The following is a 9227-nucleotide window of genomic DNA, read 5'->3' on the forward strand; positions in this document are numbered from 1 at the left end:
TATTTTTAATGTGCCTCCAGAAATGTGTTGTATCACATTTTAAAGTAACCTCTAGTTCGTTGATGTAATCTCAATATGCGGAATTTATTTTTACTCTCAATTCAGATCTGAGCTTCCTTTTTTAATTATCTGAATGATACCATGATTAAACCAGACTGGAAACTTTATCTTTTTAATGGCATGACCCTTAGGTATGCAATTATTGAAGCATCTATTTGTTGACGAATAAAATAAATCCACAGCCTCATACCACGTTCCGATACGTATACAGTGGGATCCAATCAATATCTCTTAACTCATAATACATTTATAGAAAATCCGCTTTCTTGAAATCGTAGTATTCTCGAGTTATATATTTTTTGGTAATGAACACCTCTTTACTGGAGGTAATGATAAACAGAGTGGGGGGGGGGGGGTGATGTAAATCTTCGGACACGAGCAAATTCCCCACGTTCCCTTCAACTATGAAATTGACCCGTACAAGATCCAGCTTTCGAGAATTGCAATTAAGAATATTATTGTACAACGTTAAACCTATATACACTGACTTAGCAAATGTCATGGGATAGTCACCTAATAGTGTGTGGGGCCGCCTCTGGCCCTGCAAACTGCAGTGAGACGCCGTGGAAGTGTGTCAACAAGTCCCTGGTAGTCCTCTGGACGCAGCTGACACCAGATCGTTTGCAGAGCGGCCGCCAATGCTGGTCTGTTCGTGGGTGCAGGATCCATGGCACGGAGCCTACGTTCCAGGACATCCCAGATATGCTCGATAGGGTTCGATAAAGTGTCTTCCAGAACAACTAGGGGGCCCATTCCATACCAGGAAAATGCACCGCAGACCATAACAGAGACACCAGCGCCCTGGACCACACCTTCGAGGCAGGCGGGACCCATCGCTTCATGTGGTCTGCGCCATACATGGTGCCTCCCATCGGCATGGTGCAGTTGAAATCATGATTCGTCTGACCATATCACATTACGCCATTGTTCCAGTGTCCATCCCTGGTGACTGGCGACAAATGCGCGTCGTTGTGCCCAATCACGTTGGGTTAACAGTGGCACCCGTGTGCAGCGCTGGCTTCCATACCCCATTAAACCCATGTTCCTACGGATTGTCCACTGGGAGACGTGTCTAGCACGGCCTGTGTTAAATTGAGCCGTGATTTGTTGCACGGTTGCCCGTCTGTCACTATTGACAATCCGTCTCAGATGTCGCCAGTCACGGTCATCGAGGGTGGCTGGACGGCCGGTCGTTCATCTTTTGTGGACGGTGACACCCGCATTCAACCATTCACGATACACCCTGGCCACGCTTCATCGTGTGAAGCCGAAATCCCGCACCACTTCCGAAATCGCACTTCCCACCTGTCAGATACTGACCACCGTACCCCGTTCGGTGTCAGCTCACGACGACGTTCCATGTTACACCTGTCACATGCACAGCTGCTGCTCACAAGGTCTCCTATACAACTGCCGCTGGCACAGGGGGCGTATGGTGCGCAGACAACACACCTGCGCATCACTGCTCCGCTATCCCATGACATTTGCTCAGTCAGTGTAAGATACTAATTGACCCAATCTTTTACCAGTCACAGTTCCTTGTGTAAAAGAATAACCAGTACCATTTATTTCAGGAAGATTGATATCACCCACGATAATACAGTCCTAAATCATAAGATTGTCAGTGCTTTCTAAATAACCAAAGTAGTCCTGATACACCGCTAAAGATGATGCTGGAGTAATGTATGCAACATTTATAAATAATTTCCTATTATTATTGGCGTTTAGAGTGATTAGATAATAGTTTCGCGTTGAAACCCTTTTTGACAGCAATCAAGACTCCCCCACCCCTCTCCTTACCTCCTGTCATTTCTGAACACTAAATATCTACTGTCAAATAATTCACTAACATATATACTATTTGATAGATTAGTCTCAGTCAGCACAATAATATCATACGAAGAGCAGCACAGGAGACTTTGGATAAATATGTCGATCTTAATTCTAAATCCTCTTACATTTTGATAATAAACAAAAAACCTTAATATAATTGCTCATGAAAAGTCAAAGTTGAAAGAGTAACAACATTACGATTAAAAAATTACAAATTATCCAAATCTCCCTCACAACGAATAGCATGCACTTGACTTCCATCAGTCTTCTTCATCAAAATTTTGCCACTCCTGTTCACCCATAGATACTTGTATTCCCTATCACGTTGCAATTTTTTAGCTTATGTGGAAACTGTACTCATATTTCAACCTAATCTAAGTTTCTACACCAATCTAAGGTGTACCCGATGGAGATACTACAAAACGTCAAAGAACCAAAACTATAGATTGTTTCATCCTCAATATGCCTCTCAAGTTTCGAGACTGTAGCTGTCCGTTGGGTATTGAAAATAGTTTTTCAATTGATGAAAAACGTACGAAATTTGCTCCAGACCGAAACGTTTACCTCTGTCTATGCTTTAAATAGCCAGTATACGAGAAAATATCATAGGACGAAACACGTAGGCCACTAAAAGGTCAGTCTGGTGCCGCAATCTCTTTGTCAATGTGACGTACCGTTTCGTCACAGTAATTTTCCAAATGACCATTTCTAAATGAAGAGCAAAAGCAAGTCTTAATATAAGTTCATTTGCACAATGAATGAATAAGAGAGAAGAGATTCTAGAGCTCTTCGAGTATTGTAGGTATCAGGACAGAAAAGTGAATATACATAAAAGACAAATTCGAAAACAAAGATACTCCATATCTGAAGGTCAAAGAGAAGGAGAGTTGAGCATTTGTAGAAGAGCACAAAAGTGGAAGCAGTGCTGAACTCGGTTCAGGGCACTGTGATTACTCTGTACATTCTACCAGTCGTAAGCCTGTTGGAGGTGAAATAGTACAAGAAAATTCATAGTAACTTGGATAAGGATAGAATTTTTATGATCCCCTTTCTAAATTCTAGTAGTTCTTGATTTTATCCCTGTATAGTTGCATGTTTTGCTTCAACCCATTTCTTAATGTTAGTAGCTGATTCAACTGAAAATAATATTCAAGCTTTCAATCAAGCCCAGGTGACAGATTCCCTATCTGTTGTTTTCGTAGCCTTTTCTTAAACGATCGCAAAGAAATTGGAAAATGATCGAACATTTCTCCTGGTAAGTTATTCCAATCCCTCACTCCCCTTCCTATAAACGAATATTTGCCCCAATTTGTCCTCTTGAATTCCAACTTTATCTTCATATTGTAATATTTTCTACTTTTAAAGACACCACTCAAACTTATTCGTCTACTGATGTCCTCCCACGCCATCTCTCCACTGACAGCTCGGAAAATACCACTTAATCGAGCAGCTCGTCTCCTTTCTCCCAAGTCTTCCCAGCCCAAGCTTTGCAACATTTTTGTAACGCTACTCTTTTGTCGGAAATCACCCAGAACAAACCGAGCTGCTTTTATTTGGATTTTTTCCAGTTCTTGAATTAAGTAATTCTGATGAGGGTCCCATACTCTAGTTGGGGTCTTACCAGAGACTTATATGCCCTCTCTTTTACATCCTTACTACAACCCCTAAATACCTTCATAGCCATGTGCGGAGACCTGTACCCTTTATTAACAATCATATTTATGTGATTACCACAATGAAGGTCTTTTATATTAACACCTAGGTACTTACAATGATCCCCAAAAGGAACTTTCACCCCATCAACGTAGTAATTAAAACTGAGAGGACTTTTCCTATTTGTGAAACTCACAATCTGACTTTTAACCCCGTTTATCATCATACCATTGCCCACCGTCCATCTCACAACACTATCGAGGTCACCCTGCAGCCGCTCACAATCTTGTAACTTATTTATTACTCTGTACAAAATAACATCATCTGCAAACAGTCTTATCTCTGATTCCACTTCTTTACACATATTATTGATATATATATAAGAAAACATAAAGGTCCAATAATACTGCCTTGAGGAATTCCCCTCTTAATTATTACAGGGTCAGATAAAGCTTCGCCTACTCTAATTCTCTGAGTTCTATTTTCTAGAAATATAGCCACCCATTCAGTCACTCTTTTTTCTAGTCCAATAGCACTCATTTTTGCCAGTAGTCTTCAATGATCTACCCTGTTAAATTCCTTAGATAGGTCAATCGCAATACAGTCCATTTGGCCTCCTGAATCCAGGATATCTGCTATATCTTGCCGAAATCCTACAAGCTGAGCTTCAGTGGAATAACCTTTCCTAAACCCAAACTGCCTTCTGTCAAACCAGTTATTAATTTCGCAAACATGTCTAATATAATCAGAAAGAATGCTTTCCCAAAGCTTACATGAAATTCATGTCAAACTGACTGGCCTGTAATTTTCAGCTTTATGTCTATCACCCTTTCCTTTATATACAGGAGCTACTATAGCAACTCTCCATTCATTTGGTATAGCTCCTTTCTTTCATATTTGCATCGGTAGCAAAGTTCACTTGTCAGTAATAATAATTGTATGGCCACATCAACCGTATGCAGGCATTTTCATTTGATGCCATCTGGCTGTCTGCTTGTCAATTTTGACTTTCTGTGTTACTCTAGGCCTACTAGATGGCAGAGTAAACCGAATCTCTTTTGGGCGTCTTTGGCTGAGTTTTAATGAATTTTGTCGGGTAAACACCAAACGTGTCACCAGAGTAGTCACCATGTAGTGTCGGATAGAACTTTTTCCACCCTTCAAAAATCCGACTTCTTCTGCCGGGTTTGAACCCGCTAATTTGAGATCCAGAAGCAGACATTCTACCACTGATCCACAGAGGTAGCTCACTTTTCAGTGTTCTTAGTCTCTCTATATAAAATTTGTCTGTACATTGCTCAGAATTTAAAAAGAATGGTATTTCTGTATTGGTCACGTCCACAGTAACAAGGAAATTGCACTTCTAAATTTTCCCGTCAGCCTGTCTATATGTATGTATGTATGTACATGCATCACAAGAGAAAATGGCTGAAGAGAACTTAATGAAAATCAGTATGTAAAGTCAGGGAATAAGGCACTACAATCTAGGCTATACATCATTTTATTCATACGGAGTGAAATGGTAGTTTAGGGGTAAGTATAAAATTTTATTCTCAAATATTTATGTCATTAGTAGTCCTATCGATTGATACTACATAGCTAAAGTTACATAGAATTAAATTTCCGATCATTTTTCTCTGATACACTTTTACCGTACCGGCTATGATAACAGAGATATTCATGAATTTGTATTTTTGTTGCCAAGTCTATATCAACGCCGAACTACGAGAAAATAGGTAAACAGATTTTTAATGAAAATTGGTTTGTAGAGTCGGGAAATATACAACTACAGGCTAGGCTATAAATAATTTTATTCGCCCTGGATAATAGGTAGTTTAGGGGACGGCGCCTAAAGTTTAATTTTTAAATACCTATCTATCGAAAAATACCACATGGCAAAATCTGTGGAGAATACAATTTCTGATCATTTATGTTTTATTCAGTTTTACTGTACCGACTATGATAAGAGTGGTACTTCAGAGTCAGGAGAAAATTAAATGTGAAGGCCTACAATATCGAAAGCTCATAAAATTGATCAACAATAACATTACATTGATCATTGTTTGTTGTGATGTCCTTTGTCTCTTATGGCGCCACAAAATCTCCGATAGGTAGGATTACCGGTACTGCTGCGTACCGAGTATAACAGCCTGCCTAAATGTTGGCGGGAAATAGCTAGGGAATTAGATCATTTTCTTCTCTTACATGCCATTCCTTTGGTTCATACATTTTCTGATACTGCTGGTACGTAACACACTGGTTTATCATAGTATTCCAGCTGTTCGATTCCTATTCTGAGGCACTGATTGGAATGAGCAGTGAATGAAATAATGATAGGGAGGAATCAAAACATTTAGTAGTAGTACTAGTAGTAGCAGCAGTAGATGAGTGTTCACGGCTGTCTGCAGCATGGTCATTCCAGCTCTGGAATTTTAGACTTAGATCGACAGCGTAGTACTATTCATTAAAAGTGAGAAAATGTGTGGTTTTTCATTTGCTTGAGTATTTCATGTGATGGCATTGCTTTTAATTGTGACATTCCTACTGACGTCATTGTAATTACCTATGTTGATTTCAGTTGGGAAAACCCAGAGACAGTCTTTCTGAGGATATAAAAAGGCAGGTGGAGAGTGAGCATCTGCCATTATAATGGAAACTCTCAAACTAGATTGTGACCGATGGTAGGCAAGAGGGCCTACCATTACAATGAAAATTCCCTAATCCTGTCTTCACAAGAGAAAAGACGTGTGGCGACTTCCCCGTCGCATTTGTGGGGTAACGTTAAGAGCTATGCAATTTAATACAATCTCACAATCTAGATCAGTGGTCAGTGGTCGAACCAGTTCATTCCTATGAACTAATTCACTCATTCACACTCTTTACTGTGAACCGTTCAAATGAAGTAGTTCGTCCATGAAGTAATCAAGCCTGATGAAGCTGCTGAGTATGTCGTTCAGCGACTTCATTCACAGTATCTCACTCGCTCAATAAAGCTTCATAATGTTTAATAATATTACTAACAGATGGCAGAGCTATGTAATTATGGACCAGATGGCTTACCTGGTTACAACATCTAGATGATGGTTGATAGGGACAGGGAAAAGATAAACAGGGAGATCTGTCTTATATAACGAAGGAAACACATTTAATCTAGGGTCATCTTATTCGCATGATGCACTCAACAGTGTCTTTATCTGCCACGTGATACCTTTTTTAACTGTACTCTGGCAGAAAACACCAGGGTTACCAACGTTATTCATCATATCATAACATTTTTCCTCTTAAAAATTCAATCCGAAATAGAATGAAAATGACTACCACTGCCATAAATATCTATTTATCTAGCTTGATGAATCTTTCATATAGTTATCCTCCTGTGGGCGGGGGTAGTATAACACCCACGGTATCCCCTGCCTGTCGTAAGAGGCGACTAGAAGGGGCCCAGGGGCTCTGAACTTTAGAGCGTGGGTTGTGACTACGGGGCCCTTAGCTGAGTCCTGACATTGCTTCCACTTGTGCCAGGCTCCTCACTTTCATCTATCCTATTCGACCTCCCTTGGTTAACTCGTGTTCTTTACCGACTCCGACGTTATTAGAGCATTTGTGGCCTAGCGAGTCTCATGTTCACGCTCTTCGTGGCCCTTTCCTTCCTTTAGCCGAAACCTTCATTTTTCGAAGTGTCGGGTCAATTCATTTTTTTCTAATAGAGGATGGTTGCCTAGCTGTACTTTCTCTTAAAACAATAATCACCACCACCAGCACCACCTTTCATATAGTGTGCTGTCACTAACAAGTAGCTCTCATTTTTAATTGAAGTCTTCCCATCCATTGTCAATACAACCGCTTCTGCAGAAGACATTGAAAGCATAACACAAGTCTGCGAAGTGGTGAAAGTTTTCAAAGATTGCACAGAGGAAATGAGCAATGGAAGGCTGGCCACTGCGTCAAAAGTTATACTCCTCATTCGGTTATTGAAAAGATGGTGTTGCAGATTTGCCAATAACTCTGAACTTTGTGGTGATGTGAAACAGATGGCCGAGAAGCTAGTGGAAGAGCTAAATCGTCGTACTTAAAGCACTCTAGGAGAGACGATTCCAGCTTCAGGTCTTTAAAAGTGATATAAAGTCCGTTCATTTTTATTTTTTATTTAATTAGTCTATTCTCCAAAGTGAAATTTTGTTTAATTATTTAAGTGTTGTGATAAACATTCCTACAAGGATGATACTCTTTAGGCTGTGGAGTCAAAGCATTCTTTACTTTTAAGAAGTGATACAAAGTCCATTAATTACCATAAGTGTTGTGTGAGATGAACACTCCTGCAAGAGAGGTACTCTTTCGACTGTGAATTCAGCGCATTTTTTACTTCCAGATTCACAAGATAAGCATTATATTTGCATGTCTGCTGTGCTCACTCTGTCGGGTTGTCAGTGTCTTCGTATATTATCATTAATGGTGTAATAACACAGTTGACAGGTAGGATGGGACTGGAAGTAAAGGAGGAAATGAATGACGTAGCTAGTCAGCGGAGGGAAGAGAGAGAGAGAGAGAGTGAACGAGCGACAGACGAATCGAATGAGTTGTGAATGATATCACTGCCTTCGTGATGTGCAGGCCGTACTGTACCTCCAATGACGTTACACAAGGAGGCGAACTGTTTCCTCCGTCCGACCCGTGTAATACAAGGACATGATGCGTCTGTACCTTTTGTAATTATGAAATATTTACAAATGTTGTATTCATTTTACAGGTGAGATCACTAAAACCTGTAATCGCATCATGACTCGTAAGTCAGGCCCATGTAATTTTAGGAGAAGTACAGTCCCTGGCCAAATTAATAGACTCAGTCACATTTTCTTTCATGTATACAGTTTGAAGCACCGTGGAAGCCTAGTACATGCTCAAAGAGGAGTTATTTTGATTCCATAGGTATTTACAGTTGGTAATATGACTTTAACATGTGCGTTATGTTAGTCAGTTGTTTCTTGGGCTGCTGATGTGCAACTGTTGACAGTTTGGCAATATTTGGCGCCAAATATGTAACCCCTTACAAGTGTTTCCACAGTGTTTTTCATCACAATAACTGAGAGGGTAAGTTGTACTGCTCGGTTTACTTTATTCTCTATACAAGAGTTAATGATTTAGGAATATTAAACTTTAAAAACCAGAGAAACGTTGATAATATAATGAAATTTTGATTTTTTTAGGTTACGATGTCTGGTGACATAACCCCTCGAAAGGGGGCACAGATAAAGATCCTCACTGAGACAGGAACGTATTCCCAGCGTGAGATTGGTAACAAAGTTGGTGTTTCACAATCCACAGTGAAACGCATTGCTAAGAAACTGGCTTTTGGTGAGGACTTGAATGGGAAACGGAAAGGTCATTGTGGCAGGAAACCTCTCTTTACTGAGCGTAGTGAACGATGCCTTCCAAACTTTTGCAAAATAAACCGACATTCTACGGTGAAAATGGTAAAAACTGAACTAGAAGCATCTGGGGTACATGTTTCAGAAAGAACAAAACGGCGGAAACTGAAGGAATTGGACTTCATGGCTCATAGGCCATGTAAGAAACCATGGCTTACTCCCTGTGTGATGGCTAAGAGATTCAAATGGGCCAGGGAATACAAGGATCATGGTATAAACTACTGGAAATCGGTAGGTAATAACATATAATATTTG

This window comes from Anabrus simplex, chromosome 5 (genome assembly GCF_040414725.1).
Source record: "Anabrus simplex isolate iqAnaSimp1 chromosome 5, ASM4041472v1, whole genome shotgun sequence".
NCBI classification, from domain to species: Eukaryota; Metazoa; Arthropoda; class Insecta; order Orthoptera; family Tettigoniidae; genus Anabrus; species Anabrus simplex.